At 45.0% G+C, this 15,170-nt stretch overlaps 1 protein-coding gene across 4 annotated transcripts in view; it reads left to right on the forward strand.

Annotated features, from left to right (window-relative positions):
- The window catches only part of large1 (LARGE xylosyl- and glucuronyltransferase 1), a 59,896-nt gene that overhangs the window by 27,037 nt on the left and 17,689 nt on the right, over window positions 1–15,170 (forward strand). The gene's annotated exons all lie outside the window — the stretch shown is intronic.

A 15,170-nucleotide genomic window follows, 5' to 3' on the forward strand; every position in this document is an offset into this window, starting at 1 on the left:
GAAAAGGTGGTCTTGAGTATGGTTCATGTGTACTCGGGTACATTTCGCATCAGGCCTAATAACTCGAAAGTATCAAAGGGATAGTTGGATAAACATTAAATTGCGATGCTACAAATTCTACAAATGTTCTAGCTCTTTTTAAATGAAATCAGTACTTTAAAGTTACTTTGCTAACAAATCCTCTTAAAGTCAGCATTTCTCATGGACAAATGTAAGAATGTTCAATCTGATCCATCCCCAGACGACATATGAAGCGCCAAGGTGTGATAAGACCGTACAGTTGCCATAGAGATGTGGCTCTCTCTAAAAGGCTTCCTGTGGACTGGGTTGTATGACATGTCGCTTCATATTTTTGTGGCACTTTTCATGTGAACACACGAGTGCAACACTATGAATGCCTTCCAGGAGGACGTCTGAAATTACATCTCACGCCTCCCCGTGACTGCCGGCTCTTCACTCCACCTTCCAGTGCGATCTGATCGAAACGGCTGTGAACACTTTTGCCTTCCAACGTGGCGTTGCGTCCCGCCCTTTGATGGCCCTATGGGGGTGACAAAAACTCCACCACCAACCCAGTCACCTTTTTAAAACAACCAAAGCCATGGGATTTGACCAAAACACTAAATAAAGACAATCAAAAAGTAGTAGTCCCCGTGCCAGAAGCCTCTCCTCTGATGCTGGCTCAGGATCTTTAAGTACTTCTTGCCCAGGCCAGGTGCACCGCATTGGGCAATCAGGATGTAGCACACCTGGGCAGAGCAAGAGAGAGCAGAAAAGGGAACGGGGACAAACTGTACACAGGGATGGTCGGACAACAAGTTTCAGACGCTGCTAAACCGTAAGACAAGGCCTTCTTTTGAGCATAGTCAGACCTTAATAGAATGAGAGAGGACAGGGCGGAAGTGTGCAAGCGGTAGGACACAAAGTCCTGTGAGCATATCGCTGAGAGGTAGGGGAAGGCATCGGTGAGTCACTTCAAAGATTTATGGGTAGTGCTGTCCTATAGTGCAGTGTAGCCAGCTGGGGTTTGGATCAATCTTAATTAGCAGTTGACTCCAATGCAGCACCTCCGCAACGCACTCCCTTTGCTGTCCAGTCTGGCTGAACCGTTATGTCCCCATTATGTTTAAAGCATTGCAACACTCCACTGAGACACACTCAATAAGTGTTACTCTTCAGGCTTTAGCTCTCCTCAAAGTACCAGCTGATATGCAAGCTTTATGAAGATGGTTCAGAGTGCCGATACAGTGCCATGATTTAGCCAGCGCGGCTCCCAATTTTCTCTGGTCATTAACTTTATCAAGCCCATATAAGCCACCAGCATGCGGAGGGATGGTAAAATGTTCACTTTTTCAAAGAGGGTATGTATTGAGGCATGTCTAGTCTCAAATGATAGTGGCCAGTGCTAACAAATAAAAGTCCGCTCCTAATAAATGAGTATGGCATGGCTATGTTGTTGTACCCATGGTATAAGTGCTGTGGAAATATGTTTTGATCAAGACAACAGGTAAACATGGAGGAAAAACATACTAAAGTAATACAAATGAGAAATAAAAGGTCTGTCTTTATAAGCATGTCTCAAATAAAGGCCCCAGCCGTCGTTTGAGAATTTAGAAATAGAATACCAACGGAAACCTCAGAGACGGATATCTCGAAACATGAACAAACTGAATCAAACTTTCTGATGACTGATGCCATGGGGGTGTTTTCTTTTTTTTTTTTTTTCTTATTTAGGTAGATATTTTCAATTAGTCTAACGCCGACGTCGCCAGTTTCACAAAATAAACACTGACTCACTTTAACGATAAAAAGCTACCCTACTACCCTCGGGCTAACTAAGAGCCACGTGTCCTCGCTAACAATCTGTGACACCTGTCAGTCGTGGTTGCTTGGTCAGCCATGTCTTTTTAGTTTGAAAAAGTCTTAATTTACCCAGAATTCATGGCAAATTAGTCCTGCTAAACTGCTTCATGACAGAGACAAAGTCTATCTTTGTGAAACCGGTCCCAGACCCTTTAAATGTAGTTGAAATGTATGAAACAATGACATTTGTGAAATTTCGTCATTGAATTGTATCGAATTTTCAAAATATTCTGGTATACATAATACAAAATCACCATATCATATACAAAATATAGAACATGTTAATCCACACGAAATCCACTATTTCTCACATTTCTAAACCAATGAATCCAATGAGCTGAGCCGCCTCGTGAAGGCTGTGGTCGTAGTTCCAGCGGTTTCAACAGAATTGGAACCGCATCAGCTGCGGATTTTTGCCACCATTTACTTCCACGTCATCACAAAGTGGCAGAATCCCATCCGGCTCCGTGGGAGGAGTCTAAGCTAAACATTTTTCTGTTGTGTGCTTTTGTTGACTCTGGTCTTCTGCCACGTCGGCTCAGACACTTCGCTATTACCGCCGTCAGCTCCCTGTAAATGAGGGCGAACTTACGGCATTGTGATGCCAGCAGCCACTAACGGTGGCGGGTTGAGGTGCTTCTGTTTCCGAGAGGCAAATATTTGGAGTCTTCTCCATCCTGCAGTCTTGTCAATCCTGCCTGTCCTGATCGTTCCTGCTCAGGTAATCGTGCTGCTTCTCCCGCTCCTCCTCGCTCACTCTGAGTTTCCTCTAGCTTTTCATCATCCCTCGTCTCCATCGTCCTGCTCTCAAACTGTCTGCTTTTATTATATTCAAACTCTGTTAGCTTTTAAACATTAGACATTTATTTCTAGGCTTTGGGTATATTTGTGGTTGGTACCTCCCTCATTTAAGCCTAGAATTGTTGCCATAATGACCCAGTGAGCGTATTTAAGTCCCAAGTTTCTCATTTCAGTTAGTTTAAATTTATTGACATCATTTCCATGAGAACAATTTTACCACAGAATGATCCAAAATGATCCAGTTCCTGGGCATGTGGGCAAGTTCATCCTTGACCTTGGAAATACATAGACGTTCAAGAAAGGGCTTTGTCTGGAGCCTTCAACCACATCTCGCACTCGCGTCTTCATCAGTGGACAGTTGTCATGCAGGTGGTTCAGCCGTTATCGCCTGATCTAAGTATGGACTTATCATTAACATGATAACAGACAACATATATATGGAGGGTTGCCCCTGTTTCTGGTGGTCTTTCTCCGGCCGTCTGCTGACTGTTGGTCGACGACCTCTGGACCGTTTGCAGAATCTGAGTTGATTTGCCCCAAACGCCAACGGAGGCACTAACTCTGTGTGTGTGTGTGTGTGTGTGTGTGTGTGTGTGTGTGTGTGTGTGTGTGTGTATGAAGTGTGCCTGCTGTGTATGTGTTTGTATTCAGCTTAGCCTCTGACTGCTCTCAGAAACTCTGCAGAAACTCCACTTCTTTCTGTAATGTCCCTCCGGTCCCTCTGCTTTTTCCTCTCCTCTCTCTACATTTTATGAGGTCGATTCTCAAAGCCCCAGGACACAAAATGTTTTCACTCAGGTTGGAAAATATTCAATTCACACCTCTCCACGCTGTCACGCATCTGTCTTTTGTGAACTTGTCCACACAAGACGCTCACGGACATGAGCAGCTGACGAAATGTATACGACACAGACCTTTTGTGGCTACGCAGATGTGGAAAACGTAATGCGCCCTTCACCTTTTCATCCCTCTCGTTATCAAACTCACGTCTTCATGAATTGACAGTAATGGGACATTCCAAGGACTCTGTATCGTGAATGATCTAATTCTCACAACCTTAGGTAGTAGGGTCCCTGAACCATCAGAGGTCTCTCAGTTATTACTAAGGACCTTCAGGTTGCTTCAGTCATTGGTCACTCCATTACCAAGCCAACTGAAGAACTGGATACCTGATAACATGGTTCCAAAATTCCATTTGCCATTCCATCACGTTTCTTGAGCATGGTCAAGTTGTCGTCAGTGAAACTCAACCCTTCCTGCAGGCATCTCAAATTAAAAGCCTTTACAGGAGGGTTCACGCTCTTTGAGTCGCTGGAAGGCCTTCGATTTGACAGTTTCTTTGACGGTAGCTTAGCAGGACTCGAAAAACTGTGCAATTTGAAGCATCTGGAAATAATTACTGGATTTAAGTAGTATTTGCGTTTTAAAAAAGAGAAAACGAGAGCAGCAGAGGGGTGGACATGACACGACTCTTGTGTTGTATTTGTTATTATGATAAATATACTTTTAAAACAGGGAAATCAGAAGGGGGCTTGTCTCTAATATAAGCCCCTTTCCTATAAGGACCTGGATCTCTGGGCAGTTGAGGTAAATAAATGCCACTATTTGAGAATTTATGCTTTATAAATTGGGAATCAGTGTCACTTGGAACAGTTCATGATTTTTTTGGGGAGGTTTCCTGGATTTCGTGTCATCTATCTCTATGGGTAGTTGAACTTGGACTATAACAAACATGCTCACATAAGACCAGGCTTATAGGACCTCAGATGTTTGTCTTGAGGACACGGTTTTAAATACTTTCAAAATGTCTGAATTCTGTTTCTGACATGCATCTATTTATTGACATTTTTCTGGGGAAATGTGGTCCTACAACAGGGCATGTTTGTCCAAGCTAGTCGACAGAATGGACCCCATACTTCACATCTGGTTTGGTCTATTTTAATATTATTTTTCCCACTTGCCCGCAGGCCTTTATTTCATACGACCCTAGCGGCACTCAGGAAGGTGAACTCTTGCGTGCCACTTTCCCTCCCTCACCACTGATTGTATGGTCTCGCTGGTGGGCTCTACAGCCACTCAAAGACGGTGACGTGTACCATTTATCCATCCTTTGTCAGAAATCACTGGTGCCTGCCTGGAATTTATTAAGACTTAACCCTCCATTTCTAATCAGCAGATATTCTAAAGTTATTTGTGGAGCCCCGGGGAAATTAGAGCTCCACTGAAGACCTCGTATTTCATTTTAGCCTCACTCCCATATACCATGCCCTCCAAGGAGTACAATCCACGACCCTTGCCACTTTGACAAATTTGAGGCCTGTGGGGGTGTGTACCAAGTAGAAGAGGGGAGGCAGGTTGCGGTCAGGTGTTAAATGTAGAGATGGGGGGGGGGATTGAACAGTGCGTTCGTGGCGCATTTAAACTCATTCATTCTTAAACATCTCACAGGGGTATTTAACAGAAACGTAATGGTCTGATGATCTTCCAAAAGGGCTGTTAAGCTGGTTAATTATAGCAGAAATCGAGCATAAACTCAAGTTCCCCTTTCCCGTTTACCTGCCCAGTAAAAGGTAGTTGCCTCAAAAATCCCCAGAAAAACTCTGTGAGGTGAAAGGGACAGGTGCATGCCGGCGTTCTAAAAACACCTGGAAGTTAGTTATTGTGGTTTTGTCAACTGTTGGAGCTGCAGCAGTGGCCGTAACACAGGGCTCACAAAGGCCATTAAGGTACTTTAAAACCCTTAGCGCCTGATTGCAGCAATTTGCATTGAAATGTATACTTCTTCTTGGAGTCTTAACAGTGCGGCTTACACTATCCTCTGTACGTCCATGGATACATTGCTAATTCAGCACACTTTTGATGGTGCCAATTTTCCAGAACAGCTAACTCACTGACTCCATAGCTGTTCACATACACAAATTGTTCCAGACCAAGATTATTAACCAAATAGTTGGGTAAATCTAGGACCAGGAATAATAATAGGAGTTCCAAAATCCATGAATTATTACTTTTTCCAAGTTGAACTATCAGTGTCATTTTTGACTGACCTAAGGCTCAGAATGTCCCATCAACATGGTTCTTATATTCCTCAACATTCACCTCTAATCAGTCGTGCTTAAACCTAACCATATCTTAACCATAGCAGTGGCAGATGAGGAAACGATCACATTAATAATTTGGAAGGATAGGGACTTCGGATCAGAGAGAGCTAATATGGTTTGGTTAGAAATGGCGCTTGGGGATTTTGGTTCGTGCTAACTCAGTAACATGATGCAGTTCTTGCAAGTATTCAGGCATGCGTTCATGCTGCAAAAACTTATTTTTTAGCCTCATCCCAAATGTTCTTTCTTCACCGGGAACCTTTTTTGTTTAACCTTTCTTTGGCCAGGTTGGTCCTTTGGTGGGAGCAATGCTCTCTTTTTCAGGAATGCCTTGTTCTCAGTCACACGTTCACACCTGGTATCTGCTCAGTACAACCAGTCCGCACAGTGCAGTCTGTTGGCCGCTGACCAGCACCATTTGAACAGTTGGGGGTTAAGCACCTCAGCATGCTTCAAACAAATGAGGTAAGAGGACATGCTGTTTGATCACATCCAAAGGCAAACGTATCTCTACCTGTTGCCAATTTCCACACTGGAAGTTGGGGTGAAAGGCCTGCTGTCATAGGCTCCCCCTCACTGCATCCCACTGCATCTCCGACCTCTCTCCACGAATTGTGTCTTCGTCATGCATTTGTAGTCTCAAAGTGGTGAAACATACCAATTGGGATAATGTTTCATTCTTCGGGCAGTCTCTACTTGAAGGCATATATCGAAATATGAATGAATATGACAGTAAAAATGCACATAAAAATCTACTCGTGGGGACGGATTTATTTGCTTTTACTGCCTAAATGGATTCTATGCATGGTAAACACTGGTCTTGATGCAGTGTGTCTGAGAGGTCGAACTGCACGGAAGGTTTTCATTTCGGTGGGAAGCATTTATTTGAGTATTTGAACCACAACCACACTCATGAATAGGATTTATCATGCATACACAGGCTCTGCCCCCCCCCCCACTCCTGTTATTGTCGCTCTGTCTCCACATCTACTCTGACACACGAATGCATACATTTAACTAACACGCACATGTGAGCGCTTGCCACGACAAAGACATACATTAAACACAACTTTTCCGTTCCTACCAGGGTGACCTATTTTGTCACCTCCTCTCAACGCCACACCACCGGACGTGCTTTTTTACCACCCAGAGCAGCGTGCAAACATGAAGCACTTAAAGACGTGCTCAGTGGGCCCACAGGCCAATGTAAGTGAGGCATTAGAAAGCAGGTTTAAGTGTGCTTTTGCTACTGGGTGAGACAAGAGTCAATAATGGAGTGGTGGGTGGTCCTGATGAGGTCCTGGTACTAAAGGCACAACAGATAGACTAAAGCAGGCCAATGGACAGGTGCTGTAGTTTGAACTAGTCTGATAAAATAACCCTGATGCCTGATGATGTCTTCGGGGCTTGGAGACTACAGATTCTTAACAGAAAGCTCGGAGGTGTGGAGTTCGATAGATGTTGGTGTTTACCAGGAAGGGAGGTTCTAACAAAAAAGATGCTAGTGGTTGCATTATGGGGAGTGTAGGATACATGGTTTTTGGAGCTTCACCCATGCTTGGGAAATCCAGGGACGTTGGGGTCCATGGTCAGCACCTTAAACCCCAAGGCCACCAGGGTGCCCAGACAATTCATATTTTGCCTTCAGTCGCCTCACTCAATAAAAGTACTAAATCACTGGTGTAAGGTACAGGACATTTTATTTCTTATATCCTTTATAGTACCAGATGGTAGGATGGTATTGGCATTTCAATAACAGTGAAATAAAAAGGGGGTTACCGTGGCAACCCACAAAAATAGCACACAGCGGACTCAAAGTGACAGTCTGTCAAGCGTGTGGGCGTAATACGCGCCGTGATAGTTTAGCGTTCCCATCCTCAACTCTGATTGGGCAGTTACTTCCTCCCATTGCTATTACAACGAAGCAGTGCACCTGCTGCTGAAGCAGTCCATTTTTGAGATCTTCAACGTGATTTCACGCATGGCTTCTCATATTAGGCTAGTTCTGCCTTTTAGTTTTAGATATAGGCATGGGTTTTCTGAGTGAATCAAAATGAACCGGGTTGTCGCTCCCATGTGTCAGAGTACATGTGCATGAAGTTGAACCTGTCTCAGCTTCCCCAGGTCACGCCGCTGGGAGTCTTGAATTGCACTGGTTGGAGCCAGGATGTTATTTCAAGGATCAATTCACAATGAGCATCACCCTATCACACCTCCACTGTTGAGTCCATGATTGTGAATGAGGGGTCTATAAACTGTATGTTGGAGCCAGATGAGAAGGAGAAGGTGCATAAAACCCTGCTAAAAAAAAAACCCTGTAAAGTAAACAAAGAATGAGCTTTTAATCTGTCTTGGCTTGCTTTCGGGTTATGTCACAGACTGCTGTCGTCTTATTGGTTGTGCTTTGCAAGATCACTGACAAACAGATCAGAGTTGAACCTGACTGTGCTTTCGGGGGTGCAGCGAGGTGTAAAACATGCACTGCGCTCAAGGTAGCGCTTGCCACGAGGTTGAGCATCTTGGCTTCCTGTCGCAGTGAAACAATGGCTCAAACTGGTGCAGCAACAGCAGAAACAACCGATTCTGCATAGTCAAGAGTCGCAGTGGGAAGGAAATCAAATCCTTATCTGAAATTGGCAACTGCGTCAGCATGTTGTGGGTGATTCAGTTCAATCTCAGTTCGAAACCGAGTCGCCGCTCGGGCAGCGGAAGTTCAGTCCTTGGTGCTGCCGTGGCGACTGCTGCCACTTCGCATCACCAAGGCTCACTGAAAGGAAAGGCCGGCAGCCACTTCCGCTCCTCAAATCTTCTGGTGTGATTCCGGCGCGATCGCACAGTTAAATATCACCCTTTAAATGCTGGTGACACCTTGACAATGGCGTCAAAGAAAACCCATTTTACTGCTTATCTAGCAGCTAGCATTGTTTTATCTTCGTCATCTACCGTTTATCCCCAGTAATCAGTGTTGACGCGAGAGACAACAGAAATGGAGGCACAGAGAGTGGATTTGTGGGCAGGCAAAGAGAAAAGGAACCTTATCAGTGGACGGGGACTTGGCTTGATATCATTTTGATTGACATAAGCAATAATTGCCCATCACTGGTGTGATGAAGTCTTTTCACGAAGCTGTTGAGCTGGAAAGAGCCATGCACACTGACACCGGGATTGTAACCCATCGAGCATCCTGCAGCCCCAGCCCTAACACTTTCCCTGGTGGCAACACTCATTCGGTAGTAGTCACACAGATATAGCACTGTACCTCGCCCTCTACTAAATAAGCTGTCAGTGCCCCTGCACAGTTTTAAGCGAAGATCTCCCCAGCAGAACATTCTCGTTCAGGGAGAATATATACTGCAGCTGCAGTATGTCATTTATTTAACCAGGTACTGTCTTAGATCAAAACTCCAGCAAACACTTAGTAGTAGTATAAAAAACGACATCATTTGGACGCTGTCTAATTTTTTTTAAGATGAGAAAACAGAATATCAGAACTTCCAATTAAAAGGAGACTGGTACATCAAAGGGAGAGCCAAAACCCCAATTCATTCTGGTCTACTTTTTCGGTTTGGATCTGATTGAAACTGATGCATTAGACCTTAAAATGTCCTTTTCCTGAAATGCAATTTCACCAGAGAACTTTAATTGTCGAGATCATCCGCTCTCCCGTAGAGCTGGATAGGGTCGAGAGCTAGCATAGCGACACCTGAAGATGTGTGTCGGAAAAATTCGAAACCCTCTGCTTCTCTCTCGTCATGATGTATGGCAAGGTGGATGCAAACAGTGTAAAGACAACGTCCCTGTAAAATCGAATTAAAGCTAATTACTTACAGTCACTTAGAGTTTCAGATTTCAGATTCTTGCACACATTCATAAATGTAGTATGAAAGTCCATGGCTTTCCTACAGGGCTAACTTCAGAATAAACGCTAGTACTAGTCCTAAAGGCTCTAGTACAGTACTCCGGGCCAGCCTCCGGGTAATGCGAGGCTGTACTGAGACAGAGAGAGTTGTAAGCCCCCTTATCAGCGCTACAGGCGCACGTGGTGGCTCCCTTTTTCTTTACTCTGCTCCGACAGACAAGGTAGATTAACCATGAGCCAACTGGGCTGTTGCAGTGAAAATGGAGGTCAGAGCCTGCTGACACTAGAAAGACTAAGGCGCCATTAAGTAACAGCTGTGTGGAACTGGATCTCAGCTTCCACGGCTTTCCCGAAGCCCACTCCCTATGCCAAGCCTGTACAGAAATAACATGTTTACCCATTCGGTCAGTCGCTTGTGGGTCGTTTCTTAGGCTCCTGGTCGCCTGGTTGGCTCTTTAAAGTGAAGGGAATGAATGAATGAATGGATGAACGAAGGGAAGGACTTGCGGAAAATGTGTGTGCGATTGCGTAGGTGATTGATGATGGCAGGCTTTTGCAGGTGGATCGTCTCCAGGGTCTCAGTGGGGCCTTAAGAGTCTAGAAAGTGTTGGATCATGGAAATTGTCTCCCCAGCTGCCTCCCCCATAAATCCTTTTGATTTTGTGGATATTAAAAAGGCAGTCACACGTCCTTTAGACTTCATCATTTTTTTTCCCATCATTGGTTGACATTTTCAAACGAGAAAGATGATTAGATGTAAACCCAGTTCAAACCTGTCCTGCTCGTGCTGGTTAACGTGCAAAACGGCGGCGCCCTAATGACAGAAGTGGGTCACCATGACAACGCCCTGCACCACATCGCCAAATCACGCCTTCCCGCAATCCCCCGGCTCCTGCAATCAGCAGAACCGATGGCAGACGATGCCTCTGGCAGCGTTACCGACTAACTACCCGTCCTTGAATATGGGGACACTTTAAGTGTATTGCAGGGTTTTTTTTAAGTGCATGAGACATTGTGTCTCTCTTTTTCTCGTGCGGCAGAAATGCTTTTTAGCTGATCACTTGCCGTCCAAGGTGACTTGCCTCGTCGTGCTAGCTCTCACTATCTAACCTCTGATTTTACCTGTTGGTCTTTCGGTTGTCTGTGGCGTCTGTGTCCATTTAGTGGCTTTAGTTTCAGGGCCCTGGCATTTGTTTGTGCCGGCTCGCTGTCCCACTGTCGCGGTTCACTGGGATGCTTGACCAGAGCCATTGTATTAGTGACCCCTGTGCTTTTCTGTTATGGGAAAAGAGGTGTTATACCACGCCCCCCCCCCCCCCCCCCCCCCATGTTTTCTGTCTCTACACCATCAACCATCAAACAAAGGCAGTTTAAAACAGTTTAAAAACGTACCCTGCCAGTGTCAGCATTGGTCGTTTGAGATGCTGAGTGTCCTGTGGCTTATGTTTCAACCACTTCTGTTTCTTTGTGCCTTTTAACCAAAAAAAAAACTTGAGATATGTGACGTAAGATAACCATTACAATTAGTCATTGTTGCCCACGGCATTGAATTGCTTTTTGTGAAGATACGGAATAATGAGCATGCCCGACCTTGGACTGGAGGGTCCTGAGATGTGTGTTTGTCACCTAAAGGCCAGGCCAGGAGAAACCTTGCGACCACCTTAATTAGTGGGAGGAGTGCAGGAAGTAGTGTGTCCTTTTTAGTAGTGCGTAAAACAGCATTTCATTGTTTTCTGGTGGCAGGATTGAACAAAATAAGGGTATGGGGGGGTGTGGTGGCGGGGTCTGAAACGACAAGAGAGTTAATGACATTGTATCGATGCATTGGCAGGAATATAATATATGCTCAACACTTTCACTTAGCATCTCAGGAAAGCTCTCAAGGATAAGATGGTCCTCTTCTCTGTAGCCTTCATTTGCTCTCATACAAATGAAGAAAAGACACTTCTATTAAAGCAGAACATTAATGAATGAACGCATGGATGGACGGATCATCACATCCGGTGAGAGTGGTAACTCTCGGACGTTTCACTGATGATCCGATCCTCGGCCTGTTTCTGCAGCAAAGACGTCAGCGGAGAGATGGACCACGTCTACAAGTAAAAATCTATATGAAACTCCTCTCGTGATAGAACATCTCGGGGGGGGGGGGGGTTAGAGGTAGCAAAACACATTAGACAAGCCATCAGAAACGTAGATAAGCGCTTTTACGGCCGACTGATGCAGACTTAAACAAGCTTGCTCAGCAGTAATAAGGCCAGAAGTTTTCGGTAGAAGCTGGTACCCTCCGTTCAAATAGAATTTCTGATGTTACGAGTACATAATTGTTATATATATATACAGTATGTCACACTGCAAAGAACCAGTGTTATCAGATAAAACTCCACACATGTGTAAAACAAACCTTTAAATTACTGAATTTCACTCGGAATCATCACACATTTGGATAACAGTGCCGTCACAATGCAATTCCATTTACTAGCTTGGACAACCAAATTTGTTGCATAATCCCTTTTTATTAGGAGGATTTCTCAGGCGTCGAGTTGGTGCAGAAGTCTCCCGGTAAGGTTGTTGCAGTGGGAGGATGAAATGGTGTGGAGTGTTGTGTTGGGCCTCCTGACCTTGGCATCCATCTTTAGTATGTATGAGCACCACTGACTCAGCAGTAAAAAAAAAAAAAAACTCCTCCACTGATCTCCTGGTACCTCTCCACAGCTAATTTAAGAACTGCTCTCACCCCCCCTCCCCTCAGCTGCCTGCATGTTGCGGATGGCCCGAGGTTTGCTGCGTGAGGACTCTGCTTCGCTGCTGGACGTTCGTACGCGCTGTTATGTCCGACTCTGTAAAGCGTCTTCACCAGACTGTAATCGCTAAATAGCAGGTATTGGCTTTAATCCTTCAGGGGCTCGCGGGCCAGATCTGTAAATTACAAGATCAATAGCAGCTAAACAGTGTAATGTGAATTAATCTGTTTTGAAGATAAAAAAAAAAAAAAAAAAAAAAAAGAAGAAGAAGCTGATGCAGTGGCTGTGGCTAACAGCTGTGTTTGAATATAGAGAACAGTGTGAAGAATGGCCTCGCTCTGTTTTCCGTAAGATGTGATTCTAAACCACAACCGTGCCTTCTTTTCCTTCTTCTTTTTTTGTTGTTGAAACGGAGCAAAAGCCGTATTGATTTTGTTTCCTTTTTCTTTTGCCTGTCATGCTCTCTGACTTGGAAAACCCAGTGTTTTGACTGTGTTTTTTTTTTTTTTTTTGAGAAAACCGCAAGGGCCGAGGCTTCACGGTCAGCTGCTCTTCAGTTTTTCTCATCGGGGATGTTTGAATTTAGTCGAGCCTTTTGTGAGAAAGGTGGGCCTCGATGCGTCAACAGCATTTTATTTACGCGTTTCCCTGTTCAGCTGGCTACTCGGGAACATTGAGAGCGATGGGGAAGGAGAACAGTTGAGCGGTTTCGTTTGGTTTAGACGTATCAGATGGTTCAAAGTATAAAAAATATATATATTAAGTGTCTACAAAGAATGGGACGAAATGACTGTGTGTAATGCGCTTGTAGCGACGGAACACGTGGAGAATTATCGCCGACTCGTCCCCCTCACCTCTACGGAGCATTTTTGCCTCTTTTAGGTCATTGTCTTGTTCTTTCTTGGCCCGCGAGCTCCCGCTCTCGTCAACCCCCGCCCCAGGGGTGAAACGGCGCCGATGAAACCTGTTGTGCGGCGGACGGATCAAAATAGAGACTAGCTGGTGTACATAGTGGAGCATTTTGTGTGCCGCATTTGCAACGGAAATGACAAAGAACCACTGTCTTATCGCTTGTTCGCCATCTATGGCCGGTTAATGTTTATGTCGCTAACGACCTGAGAATTTGGGGGGGGGTTGCCCATGTAGTCTACCAGCCACAGGCTTTAAGTTATTGGCATGTGTCAGCATATCATTGTGGTGGATCGTGGTTTTATTTTGGTTAGTTACATTATTGTTGAATTGGCGTTGAACAGTTCGCAGGGGGCTTGTTAAATGCTGTATGGACAGAAGAAAGCAGCGGGGGCAGTAGTGGCAAGTGACCGCATCGCTGTCTGGTGGTCGCGATTGAGACGTTTTGGCTTCATGCCGTCATGTCGTCCATCTTTACATACAGCCTATGCTTTTTCGACGCGAAGGAGCTCCGAACCTGTGATTCCTGAATCCACTCAGCCAGTGTTAAAATGCAGTGCTCGTGTGTTGACATCCAACATGATTAAAAAGTGTCATTAGCTGCAATTAATCACACACTGCTGACTGCTTAATTGCAACCAAACTCCTGGTTTAACCTTAATACAAGCGCGGAGTAGAATATAACAGAAGGGGGCCGCCGCTGGCGACGGGATTGGTTTGGGTTCGTCCAAAAAAACAAAAAAAAATGATGCCCTTTGTTTTGCAGCCTTTCCCAAAGAGGCTGCCTGCTCCAATAAACTCATTCATCTTCCTTACAGCCTTCATTAAAGCCACCACCGCTACACCCATGCTCGCTCTCCAGGCCGCTACCCCCCCCCCCCCCCCCAACACCTATATCCTCCACCCTTATCTCTGCCCAGCTTGTCTTCCATAATCTCTCGCCCTGAAGCCCACGTACATGCCCTCCTCTCTCTCTCTCTCTCTCTCTCTCTCTCTCTCTCTCTCTCTCTCTCTCTCTCTCTCTCTCTCTCTCTTCCTCCTGTCCTCCTCGTACCCTTTTTTTTTTTTGTCTGGTGGCTCGAAAACTTTAAATTCCTAGGCGTGTGAGTGTTGAATTCAATTTGCACCTTCTTACGTGGCAGCGGCGGAGGCCATGTGCGAGGTGGCAGTTAAAGCATCTCTCCCGGTTTTGCGGCCGAAAGCCCACTTTATTGAGGGATTATGTTTCCGCCGGCTCTGTGTCGAACCAGGCTGACCCTGAGGTGCCCTGCCGCCAGATCCGCCATCCGACCTCTATTTCTGTCAGCCAGCCCCCCCCAGTCCAAGTCAAGAACAGCCAGTTAGCTCGGAGTCATGACTCAATTGTCTCATCTCGGGATAAAACCAATGACAATAAATAATGTTGTTGTTTTTTTTATTGAGTTTATAATTCGTTTTAAAGCTGCTAGCCTAAAATGTGATTATCATAAATTCTCAAATACCGACCTTTTTATTTACCTCAACTGCAGAAAGAACCAGACTTAATAATGGTCATATTTTATTAAGAATTATATTATTATTAAGTTTTATGGTCTGCCCCTGCTTTTAATTCGCTGTTACTGCAAACTCAACACTTCTGTGTTAACCTGAAGAGATTCAGTATAATGTATCATTTCCACAGTGCTAATTCTATCCGTGCAACAGAGTGACGTCGTGCTTTTTCTCTCAGTGGCGCTGCAGGGATGGCGTCGCCCCTGGTTCCCTCGACAAGAAGCCAACGGGGATTGTTCCACGGGATTTTGGATTATTGCAGAAAATAAGCTCTGTAGAACAAAACGTAGAAACCTCCTTAAGCTTGTGTTAGCCGCAGACCTTATTTCAGGCATCTAACCAAAAACCCACTGACTTCCAGAC

This window comes from Enoplosus armatus, chromosome 22 (genome assembly GCF_043641665.1).
Source record: "Enoplosus armatus isolate fEnoArm2 chromosome 22, fEnoArm2.hap1, whole genome shotgun sequence".
In the NCBI taxonomy this organism is placed as follows: Eukaryota; Metazoa; Chordata; class Actinopteri; order Centrarchiformes; family Enoplosidae; genus Enoplosus; species Enoplosus armatus.